Source organism: Bufo gargarizans, chromosome 1 (genome assembly GCF_014858855.1).
Source record: "Bufo gargarizans isolate SCDJY-AF-19 chromosome 1, ASM1485885v1, whole genome shotgun sequence".
NCBI lineage: Eukaryota > Metazoa > Chordata > Amphibia > Anura > Bufonidae > Bufo > Bufo gargarizans.
In genome coordinates, this window is record NC_058080.1 from 367,080,545 (window position 1) to 367,093,318 (window position 12,774).

The 12,774-nt window shown below is 44.9% G+C and overlaps 2 non-coding genes across 2 annotated transcripts; both read right to left on the reverse strand.

Annotated features, from left to right (window-relative positions):
• Positions 1-1,322: 1,322 nt before the first annotated feature.
• Positions 1,323-1,429, reverse strand: LOC122925254. The gene has a single exon (XR_006387570.1). It is a non-coding gene; the product is annotated as a U6 spliceosomal RNA (small nuclear RNA).
• A 9,349-nt stretch (positions 1,430-10,778) lies between these two features.
• LOC122925255 lies at positions 10,779-10,885 on the reverse strand. The gene has a single exon (XR_006387571.1). It is a non-coding gene; the product is annotated as a U6 spliceosomal RNA (small nuclear RNA).
• Between the last annotated feature and the right edge of the window lie 1,889 nt (positions 10,886-12,774).

The window sequence follows — 12,774 nt, forward strand, 5'->3', positions numbered from 1 at the left end:
TAATCGTGATGGTATCTGCTTAAAAAATGGCACTAAATAAGCAGCAATATGTTTAGATCCCCAAATACTCGTCTGGAGAAAAAAATCAGTCCGTAGACTGTACATAGTAGACATGCAGCGGTTCGGTCCGGCAGAAACAGTCACTGTTGTCAGGGCTGATATTTGCCAAGTCAAGTGTATCACTGGCGGTTAGGTGTAGGTGGTAAGTAGTGCGGTATTAAGTGTCTTACCGGTGGAGGATCAAAGCCGGTAGCTGGAAGTCCCGTCCCGCAAACTTCTACTCACCACCACATGCGGCTATGTCTCTTTCTGTCGGCATCCTCACTCACCAATGCGTGTCACGTGGTTACCGTCTGAAGATCGTGAGAGTAGCCTTTCAGTCCCGTTTCATGGATAGAACAATTCTCAGGAAGTTTTGGAGCGCTCCAACTTTTGTTATTTATTCGGTGTTCCGCGGTATATCCAGTTAGTACAAGTGCAGGGGTGGATTACGCCAGACGTGTTTCGGGGACTTCTTTCCCCTTCCTCAGTGGCTCTACCCCAGCTAATCCATCGCATCCTTTTATAGTCCCGTCAGTAATCTTCAAACACTGGACCGGAACCAAAATTTGCTCCTTGCGGTATAGTTGCGTTTTCTGTGCGGTTTATGATGTTCATATGCGTTTTCTACATATTATCTCCATATTGCTATGATTAAACTGGTTAATGAAGGAAAAAACACTGCGACATTGCTTTCTTTAAAAAAAAAGGGTCAAAAACATACAAAAATATGAATAAATAGTAAAAAGAGGGAAAATTAACCCCATATTGAATAATAAAACTCATACATATTTGTGTGGAAACATAGCTCTATACATCGTGTACAACCCTGGAAGGATACTTCAAAGATGGTAAGTATGCAATAAAAGAGAAACAATCTTGCATAATATGTTATATAACTTAATTTCGTCATCTGTATCTTAACTACTGCATGCCCTTCTTTCTGTTACAGGTGGGGGTAGTTATGGTCAGACTCTAATCGCACATTGCTAGCCTATCCTAACACATATAAACTTGATGTAAACAATAGCTCTCTTTCTGATGATGCGCTGATATTTCCTATAAGATAGCAGTTCTTTTTCAGATAAGCGGCATCAAAGATAACAGGCAGCCGCTTATCAACCTCTGTCTATGGCGAGAAACATGCTAGACTGCAGGCTTATATTATCTAGAATGTATGAAATGTCTGACAAAAGTGACATAAATGGATTTGACATTAAAACACTGCTGCGCAATAAAAAATCTGCCTACATAAAAGAAAAGAAGATATAAGATGCGGGAGACAAAATATGGAACGCTTCACGAATTTGCGTGTCATCCTTGCGCAGGGGCCATGCTAATCTTCTCTGTATCGTTCCAATTTTAGTATATGTGCTGCCGAAGCGAGCACAAGCCTATAGGTGGCGCTCTACCTATATATAGTCCCTCACAGTGTATAATTTTATATTAAGGCGACAAGGTAATGTTTTCTTCTGTTAATCTCTACGGCCTTTCTTGTTTATTACACTGTGCGAAATGTTTTATGTAATTCACTTTTACTACGGTACTAAAGATGCCATACGTTCCGTGTGCTGTCTCTCCTGCAATGCATCCTGGGAACGAGTGATATGCAAAATTCTCTGAGGTCATCGGGAAGCGACGCCGCTCAGCCTCAGGCTGCTGGTTGGTACATGGAGGCAAATGACCCACTCTTCCTCCCTCATATTGTGATTAAGCTAAATAAAAACACTGACAACTTTTTCTTAATGGAATAGAAATGGCCGAAGTGCTTTATTAAGGGTAACCAAGATTAAAACCAATAAATAATTTAATAAATTAATTAATAATCAAAACCATAACCATAACAATAAATACCAATTAAAAACCATCCATATAGACCAAGATCCACTCAGCATCAGCTGAGCGATACAGCCCCTCTAATAAAGCACAGCGACAGATAGCACAAAATTAAAGGGGTGGGAGGGCGGGCGCTGTCCAGATCCGCGGCGACTGCCCTGAGGTAGCGGCGAACCTGGGGATATAAAGGGTACAAATTTCCCGCCTTGCAGGCAGGGGCAAATCACAGAGCTGGGATTCTCCCCCAGCAACAGGGCAGCAACCAATTAGAAGCTCCTCTCCAGTTGCCATACAGAATTTACAATATCAACAAAACCAGCTCCAACTGAATTCTTCTTCTTTGAGGTAAATTACCTGTAAAATAAGAGCGGGAAAAGCAAGGGGGGGCAGAAAACATATACTGCATAGTAACTGACCTAAAATATGGGGGTCATTGCCCCCATGAGTCCCCCAAGCTAATCGCTCTGGTGGGCCCTCACATGGAGGCAAATGACCCACTCTTCCTCCCTCATATTGTGATTAAGCTAAATAAAAACACTGACAACTTTTTCTTAATGGAATAGAAATGGCCGAAGTGCTTTATTAAGGGTAACCAAGATTAAAACCAATAAATAATTTAATAAATTAATTAATAATCAAAACCATAACCATAACAATAAATACCAATTAAAAACCATCCATATAGACCAAGATCCACTCAGCATCAGCTGAGCGATACAGCCCCACAAGCCAAGCCTAGCATAGGCGAGGCCCCCCAAAGCACCGCAGCCATTTCTCTATTATATTTTGAAGACCTAAATTAAAAACATCAATCCCAACATCAGAAAGATGGACATTGTCCGATCTGTAGAGCCCAGGCACGAAGCCCTCCAGATCTATATGTCTATAACTAAACCCACCCACCAAAGGAAGAAATTTCGCTAACGCCCTATTCACCCGTTTGCGTATTTTCTCAAGAAAAATACCTTCCTTACCTGACCATATGAGACGAGGGACTATTTCAGAAAAAAACAGAGTAGTAAAAGGGAGCATACATTGCAACAACGACAAATCCCTCTTCATAACCCATAACAATTCACACGTTTTCAGTCTCCCTATGTCATTACCACCCAGGTGAAGCACAAGAAGATTGGGAACCGGCCATTTCAATAAAAGTTTACGAATTTCTGACAGTACACGCTTCCAACCCAACCCTCTAACACCCCACCAAAAAACATGCAGGTCAGCTGAATCAAACGATAGGTTCTCAGAATATATTCTCTTCTCCGCTCGCTTCTGAGCCCAAAAAATAAAGGAGTGGCCCACAATCCAGACCACAATATGACTACCTGCAAAAACAGAAAAACATTCAGACTGATAAAATTAAATCTGGCCTAACATATAACTTAACCCGATGAGAGTCCCAACGCCCAATTCTCCTGACAATTGACTCATCCAACCCTGCCCGTGCCGCCTCAGTAGCGGCACCAATTCTAAAGGAGTGAGAAGATATCTTACAAGACCCAAGATTCAAAAAAGACAGACATTTTTTCAATACTGAACTAAATTGGAATTTAGTGAGCGAAGAACAATCTCTATGAACTAAAATTGGGCCGCTCAGCGCCGGGCGAACCTCCAGCCAAGACCTTACTACACTAACTGGACATAATTCCGAACCTTCCCAAACATTCAATTTAATTAGTCTACCTCTCCAGTATTGATCAGTCTTTGACCTTCTAAGAAAAATTTCCACTACATCACCTTTTAAAGATACATCAGAAAAATCCAAACCAGAACACACTCTACGACTGGCCGCAACTAACTCGCTAATTCTTAAAGCTGCAAAGAATGCTAACACGAAAGCAGTACGGAAAAGCAAAGACTCAAAAGTATCAAAACAAACTTTAGGCAGTGTGTTACATAGCGATCCCAATAAAGGAATAGAAATTGGCCTCCTACTATCTATGTTCGGCAGGCCTCTCCTATAACCCTTAAGCATCTGCTTAACTTGAAAATGAGATGACAATGGCTGGTTACCATATAATTTTTGAAAAAAGGAAACCCCTGATACCATCCTAGCGATCGATGAAGGGGACAAGTTCTTTTTAAATAAACTAGCAACAAAAAGCAACCCATAACTCAACTCATTAACATTAACACTACCTGTAACTGAATTAACAAAATTCAACCAATCCTGCCATGCAGCAGCATATGCTGCCCATGTTCTTGGGGCCAGAGAGTGCTTAATAGAATCACAAATTAGTCCCATATCAAATCCCAAAGATGACGAGGGCACGGATTCCCTTCCATCTCCGCTTCCGGCGCTACTTCCTGGAACTTCAAAAACTGAAAACGAGATAATGCATCAGCTACAACATTTGACGAACCTACTATATATTTAGCTTTAATCCATATATTATACTGCATACAAAAAAGAACCAAATGCCTCAATAGTTTAACTACTACATCGGATTTTGAAGAAAGAGTATTGATGGCAAAACAAACCCCTTTATTATCTGAATGTAACAATATCCTTTTATTCCTATAATCACGACCCCATAACACAATTGCAACAATTACTGGAAAAAGTTCCAATAAAACGACATTTTTTGTGAAACCATTGCACACCCATGATGACGGCCACTTTTCCGCTGACCACTTTCCACTCCAAAATGCCCCATAGCCACAGCTTCCAGCTGCGTCTGTAAACAGGCCCAAGGCATCCGATTCCACAAATTCTTCCTGCCAACAGCTAGAGCCATTGAAGTCCTGCAAAAATTCCAGCCAGACAGACATATCTTCTTTCAGACATCTTGTCAATCTAATATGAGAATTTGGAGACACTAAACCCCTAGTGGAAAAATAAAGACGCCTACAAAAAACCCTCCCTATAGGAATAACTCTACTAGCAAAATTCAAATATCCTAATAAAGACTGCATTTCCCTCAAACTACACTTCCTCTTACCTAACAAAGAAATTAATAAAGACCTGATTTTAACTATCTTCTCTACTGGCAGCCTAAACACCATATTCTCAGCATCAATGACAATCCCTAAAAATTCTAAACATAAACAAGGAAGAACTGTTTTTTCTGCTGCTACAGGAATACCAAAGCAAGAACAAATGTCTAAAAATCTGACTAACAATTCAGAACATAGATTAGAATCAGGAAATCCAATAAACAAGAAGTCATCTAAATAATGTAAAACACCCCCCCTTTTAATATCAAACTCAACAACCCACTGAATGAACGATGAAAAGGCTTCAAAATAATAACAAGACAGAGAAAAACCCATTGGGAGACATTTATCAAAATAAAAATAACCATCAAAATGAAAACCTAAGGAATTAAAACCTGAAGGCAAAACTGGCAATAAACGGAAAGCTGACTTAATGTCCGCCTTTGCTAACAATGCTCCCTTACCAAAAGACCGCAACAGCGCCAACGCATTATCAAAAGAGGCATAGACAACTGAGGCTTTTGACTTATCCACCATGTCATTTAAAGAGCTTTTTCCAGGATACGACAGGTGATGGATAATTCTAAAATCCCCAGGCTCTTTCTTTGGCACAACGCCCAAAGGAGAAAGCCTAAAGTTCTCAAAAGGAGGTTCTAAAAAGGGGCCAGCAATTCTATCCAAATCAAGCTCTTTCTGCAACTTATTCCTAACTACTTCTTTATGTAAGGAAACTGATTTCAGATTTTCAACCCAGCAGCAACCAACACCCAGAAACTGTGGCACCTCAAAGCCATACTGAAACCCTTTAAAAAGCATCTCAGCTTTCTGACGATCTGGATAATGGACGAGCCATGGTTGCATTTCTGCTAACCTCACAGGACTCAATGCTTTTAGAAACGAGCTCCCTGGTATTTGGTTGCTGCTGGCCAGATAGGGAGTTCCTTTTGAAACAGCGAGACATGGGATGGGTACCTCCACAAAAGGAACACTCATGCTTAAAACGACAGTTACTTGCCCATTTACAAGTGGCCTCGTTAAAGGCAAAACACACCCCTTTTCTCATAGTGGTTTGTGAAGGATTAGATGACCTAACTGGAACCGATTTCTGGGGTAACATCAAATTCACCCATAGACCAATATCCTTCACCCCCCACTTAAGAGACGGGTGTACCGCTAGCTTCTGACGGAATGTCTCGTCATACTGAAACCAAGCCATCCCACCAAAATTTCGGTATGCTTCTATAATTATATCCAGATGCTGAAAAAGTCCTGAACAAAGCTCAGGATGCTTTTCACCCAGTACTGCGGAATAAATACAAAAGGCTTGCAGCCAGTTATTAAAAGACCTGGGAAGAAAACGCTTTCTTTCCTCATCCACTCTATCTTCCTTCTTAACAACCTGATCTTTTGAAGACGGTAATAATGACATTAACTCTACATATTCCATTCTCCAAATTCGCTCTTTGATAATATTACTTAAATGAAAACCAAGCGGTGAAACCTCACAAGCTAAAGCTTCCTTAAAACAAATTTCCTTCACACCAGTACCTTTTTCAACATTAGGTAACTCACTGCCACTCTCAATACTAGGCAGACTGACCTGATCAGACTTAGAGCTCCAGACATCTGAAGCTGAATTAACCTTTCGCCTGCCAGTAGTTTCCACTAGCAGCTTAACCAGACCAGCTACCAACGCTGAGTCAGACACAGACAAAACATTGAGAATCTCACCAACAGGGTGTCCCTCCTGGGCTGGTCCAGAGGCTGCAGCTGACTGTAGAGAAGATTTACTTGAGGGGCCTGGAGCCAGCTCAACCACATGAGGTGGGAGCCTCTCAACAGATAGCCCTAAATCCTCCTGCTGAAAACCTTGTGAAGCGCAAGCCTGCGCTGATACTCCTTTACTGGCAGCTTGCTGATGACGTCTCACCGGCACCGCTGCATGTTGATGACGTGGCTCTGGAATCGTCGCTTGCCGATGACGCTGCCCCCTGCTGGTACTGGGACCTGCTGTACAGAGCGGAACGCCGCTCTGTCCTCTTGACTCGACGCTCCTGGAGGACCTTCGGCTCTGGCCGGAGGCCACAGTCTCTGCTCTGCTGCTGCGCCGGCGTCCAGCCTTCGGAGGGGGAGGAGTATAAGCGCTCCTGGTTTTACGAGCTCTTTTGCGAGGAAGCGCAGACAACTCCTCCCCCTGACACTGGTCAGCAGATGGCTCCTCTGTACACAGCTCCGGGATGGCTCCTCCGTCTTCCGGCTCCCTCCTTTCTTCAGCCGACATCAGGAGCGGCGGCGACGGCGACCTCTGAGGCGATGGCGGCGGTAGGCGAGACGGCGGCATCATCAGGCAGGTTCTCAGCCATTCTTCTCCGCCGGCAGACTCCGCTCTCCCGATCAGCTGGCGCAGTAAATCCTCCATCCTGGTGCGCTGTCCAGATCCGCGGCGACTGCCCTGAGGTAGCGGCGAACCTGGGGATATAAAGGGTACAAATTTCCCGCCTTGCAGGCAGGGGCAAATCACAGAGCTGGGATTCTCCCCCAGCAACAGGGCAGCAACCAATTAGAAGCTCCTCTCCAGTTGCCATACAGAATTTACAATATCAACAAAACCAGCTCCAACTGAATTCTTCTTCTTTGAGGTAAATTACCTGTAAAATAAGAGCGGGAAAAGCAAGGGGGGGCAGAAAACATATACTGCATAGTAACTGACCTAAAATATGGGGGTCATTGCCCCCATGAGTCCCCCAAGCTAATCGCTCTGGTGGGCCCTCACATTCCGTACCTTCGTGGGATCATTACCGGGGCCCAAAAATCGTGGGGTTCGGTACGAACCCGAACTTTACAGCTCGGGTTTGCTCAACCCTAACCTTAACCCAAAGAACAATTCAACAATGTGACTTGGTGTAAAGGCCGTAGCGGTAATTTATTAACCACCAATAATTACCATGCATTATACATTTACCTTGTAACCATTGTAACATTAATACAACCTGTAAACTTTTTCCTCACTTCCTGTCCCCGAATAGTCCTACATGACGTGAAGGGATCCTAGAAGGGAATCCAAGTAAACCATATTCGCCCCCCTCGCGAACCTCCACTTATGATCCAGATTTTTAACCCAATTTACCCTCGGCCACACTCTCCGACCCAAGGGCACCAACTCCTGGAAATTATACCCCTGCCAGGCTTGTAGCCCAAACAGGATCCCCCAGCTTTCCATTCACCACAACCTCCTAGATGCACGCCGAAAAAGAGATCGAGCCATGCACCTATTCCAAGTTTTGCCTCCCAGGATCCCTCTTCTACCTGCCCCAAATTTTCACAAATACATTGGACTTCTTCACAGCACTCGCATCAAGTTGCAACTATTAAGCCCCTTTCACACGAGCGACTTTTCTGCGCTGATGCAATGCATGAAGTGAACGCATAGCACCCGCACTGAATCCTGACCCATTCATTTCAATGGGTCTGTGCACATTTTTTTCATGCATCATTTCTGCGTTGTGTGAGAATCGAAGCATGTTCTATGTTCTACGTTTTTCACGCAGCCCTGGTCCCATAAAAGTGAATGGGGCTTCAGCGGAATACGCATTTCATCCTGATGTAACCTGGCTGCAGTCTGGGTGCAATGCGTTTTTCACTGATGGCTGCTAGGAGATATTTGTAAATCTTTTGGGTTTCTTCATGGCCCTGAAAAACGCATCAAAACTGATTGCACCTGTGCTGAAAAAAACTGTCAAACTAAAAGCAATTGAAGACAAAACTGACTGAACTTGCTGTGCGAGTGGTGCGAGTTTCACTGAACGCATCCTGAGAGAATCCATATCGTTCGTGGGAAAGAGGCCTTAAACTGAGTTTAGGCAAATCACACCACTGTTCACATCAGAGTGCCTGTCCATACTGCGTGAAGTAGTTGTCAGGTTGATAAATCACAGAAAAAAATGCACCAAATGGATATGTCACTGACTATACTAGCTAGTCATACAAGCAGATATTAAAAGCTGAGACTTTTGCCAATATATTCCTGTCAGAAACAAATGTGGACCGCACCGGCATCCTCCATTGTATGCATATTTTAGCTGGGGATGGTCGTTTGCTGCGGTCCACATGCGGTGGGACTGCTCCCCCAATGAGAAACACGCTACAGTGTTTGGAGTTTGAGCAGTTCCCCCATATTGGCCACTGTATTTCTGTGATTTTGTTTTAGTTGGTCAGTTTGGCAAAATTGTACCAAAGTGTCAGCTCTTCCCACAAATAGCAAGTTGTTGCATTGGCTAATCACCAAGTCGGCCTTCCCTTCCAACCTGTGGCATGGACGTGTCCTCTGTCTTCTTCTTGCCGTCGGCGTCTCCCGTGAATACTGCAGGTCACAGCCTACATCCAATTACTCAGGGTGTATTCACACACCTAATATCTGCCTCTGATTCCACAGCAGAAAACGGGCATTTCCAGCTGCTAAATCCACAGCCAAAGATCACCAACAGTTTTCCCATTGACTTTAATGTTAAAAGCTCCACCTTGTGGACACAGTGTCAAATGGCAGAGGTTTTTTTCAGTAGCTGATTTGAAAAATGCTTCAGAAGTGACGTTTCTTCTTGGAACTAGATTCGATTGTGGGTTTCATAGAAGTCAGTGGGGGAGCAGAAAACCCTCATCCAAATACTCCTCGAAAACCTCTACCAAATTACAAATGTGCCACCTGCCGCTTGGCTATTTTTGATGGACCAATAGAAAGGCTTGATACCACTGGCCACCACTTTGCCAGCCTCATGTTAGGCTTCATTTTAGAGATAAGTGTCAGTCCCAAGGGTGGGACTCACACTTGTCAGACAATAGGGGCATATCCTAGCCATATACCGCCATTGTCTGAGATGGGAATACCCCTTTAAGTTTCCTAGACTCTGGCATAAGGTGATATTTTCTGTCTGATGCCTAGCTGTCCGCCCTGACCTTGGACTTCATTCTTGGATACGTGTGTATGCAGCCAGCCCCGACCTTGGCCTGTCTCCTGATTATTACCTGACCCCTTGGTGCATTGCACTGGTGTCTCTGACTCCTGTGGGTCAGCTACCAATTACACCGAGACTACTCCAGGAGGTAGCAGCATCGAGGGAGGCGCTAAGGAGGCTTGTCCACGTTGAGGCCTTGTATTGGATGCTCCCCACCCTATGTTTTGATCCGCTCAACGGATCAGGGTAAGTAGTGCGCAGGCATTGGGGGGGGGGGGGGGCATTATAGGGGTTGGATAGCCCCTTTAAGTTTCACCCAAAGCCAAAGTGGTTAGTTGGCACAGTTGGTCCACGCCTGTCCCGATAACACAAGTCCTCCAACAACTTGGCATAGACCTCCATTGAATGTATACGTCCTTAGCGTATACCTTGAAGAGAAGCCGGGATTGTATCAAGCTTGTATGACAGTTTTCCGGTGTACAAAAGTTGCCACTTTTTGTGTAAGCCCTGTTCCCTGAAAAAAGTTTCCACAGTGCCCTCTGGAGGACCCACACCCAGGGCTGACGTGTTGTGCATGTCCGTCCTGCGGTGTCTAGTAATGTAGATCAGCCCTCTTCCAGTGACTGGCATTTATGTACAGTGCCAGATATACATGTGTGGGTAGGACTGGCACTGCATGCCCTTCTTTCTGTTAAAAGTGGGGGGTAGTTATGGTCAGACCCTCACCAATCGCATATTGCTAGCCTATCCTAAAACATAAAAACTTGATGTAAACAATAGCTCTCTTTCTGATGATGCGCTGATATTTCCTATAAGAAAGCAGTTCTTTTTCAGATAAGCGGCATCAAAGATAACAGGCAGCCGCTTATCACCCTCTGTCTATGGCGAGAAACATGCTAGTCTGCAGACTTATATTATCTAGAATGTATGAAATGTCTGACAAAAGTGAATCGACATTAAAACACTGCTGCGCAATAAAAAATCTGCCTAAAAGAAAAGATATGATGCGGGAGACAAAATATGGAACGCTTCACGAATTTGCGTGTCATCCTTGCGCAGGGGCCATGCTAATCTTCTCTGTATCGTTCCAATTTTAGTATATGTGCTGCCGAAGCGAGCACAAGCCTACAGGTGGCGCTCTACCTATATACAGTCCCTCACAGTGTATAATTTTATATTAAGGCGACAAGGTAATGTTTTCCTCTGTTAATCTCTACGGGCTTTCTTGTTTATTACACTGTGCGAAATGTTTTATGTAATTCCCTTTTACTACGATACTAAAGATGCCATACGTTCCGTGTGCTGTCTCTCCTCCAATGCATCCTGGGAGCGAGTGATATGCAAAATTCTATGAGGTCATCGGGAAGCGACGCCGCTCAGCCTCAGGCTGCTGGTTGGTACGTTCCGTATCTTCGTGGGGTCTACCGGGGTCCAGAAATCGTGGGGTTCGGTACGAACCCGAACTTTACAGCTCGGGTTCGCTCAACCCTACCCTTATCCCAAAGAACGATTCAACAATGTGACTTGGTGTAAAGGCCGTAGCGGCAATTTATTAACCACCAATAATTACCATGCATTATACATATACCTTGTAACCATTGTAACATTAATACATGTACACTTTTTCCTCACTTCCTGTCCCCGAATACTCCTACATGACGTGAAGGGATCCTAGAAGGCAATCCGAGTAAACCATATTCGTCCCCCCTCGCGAACCTCCACTTATGATCCAGATTTTTAACCCAACTTTACCCTCGGCCACACTCTCCGACCCAAGGGCACCAACTCCTGGAAATTATACCCCTGCCAGGCTATTAGCCCAAACAGGATCCCCCAGCTTTCCATTCACCACAACCTCCTAGATGCACGCCGAAAAAGAGATCGAGCCATGCACCTATTCCAAGTTTTGCCTCCCAGGATCCCTCTTCTACCTGCCCGCTACGACGATAGCAATATACTAAAATACCCCCCAACTATAATAAAGTACACCGGAGGGTGGGTGGGTAACTCCAGCTCCACGTTTTTAAAACTCACCAAGCCCCTCCCCTCACCGCCTTAAATCCCCGGCGCGAAAATGCAGCTCCACCCATCTCTCCTCCCCTACCACACTCCTTACAACCTAAGCTTGACCCTTTACGCCACTACCTTCCACCATAGTCAAGCCGCATTTCGCTACAGCTGCACCCCGCTCCATTGCTTTTCATATGTTTACAGTCTGAGCACCACCTTAACAAAGTGACGCGGTTAATACAGGGACGCCTTGACAATTCTTTGATGGGACACACACTATGTCGCTCGCTTCTATTTCTTATATGACTGGACTATCCTAAGAAAAGGTCGTCAATATCACATCTGGTGGGGGTCCGACACCCGGGACCCCCACTGATCAGCTGTTAGAAGAGGCTGGGTGCTCCACGCTGCCTCTTCCTTACCCAGTGACTAGGGTGGCCAGACGTCCGGCTTTCAGGCTCTCTGTGCTCCATCCGACGCAGGGCCTGGACGGCCGCTGGGGTGTCCTTTTCAGTGGCCCCACGCTCAGATAGCAACATTGCAATACGAGTATGAGCTGCAGCGACAAATTAACTGACTGAGGCTCCTCTTACCCCTGGTCACTAGAGCCGGAGACGTGTCACGCTGAGGGTGAGAGAAGCACTCCTGGCCTGTGCGGCTCACCTTCAGGTCTTACAATACTTGTTTTCTTTGGTTATAAGGTCCAGCTTTTTGGGGTGAAGCAAGTGGCCACCCTACCAGTGACATCACTGTACATCAATCATGTGGCCTAGTTGCAGCTCAGCCCCATTCAAGTCAATGATTTCAATGAGGCTGAGCTGCAGTACCAAGCACTGCCACTATACAATGTACGGCGCTGTCCTTGGAAAGCTTCCGGGAACCTGCATTGCTCACCACAGCTGCTCCCTGAAACAGCTGATCAGCGGGGCTCCAGGACTCGGACCCCCGCTGATGTGATAATGATGACCTATTCTGAGGGTAAGTCATCATTATCTTTTCC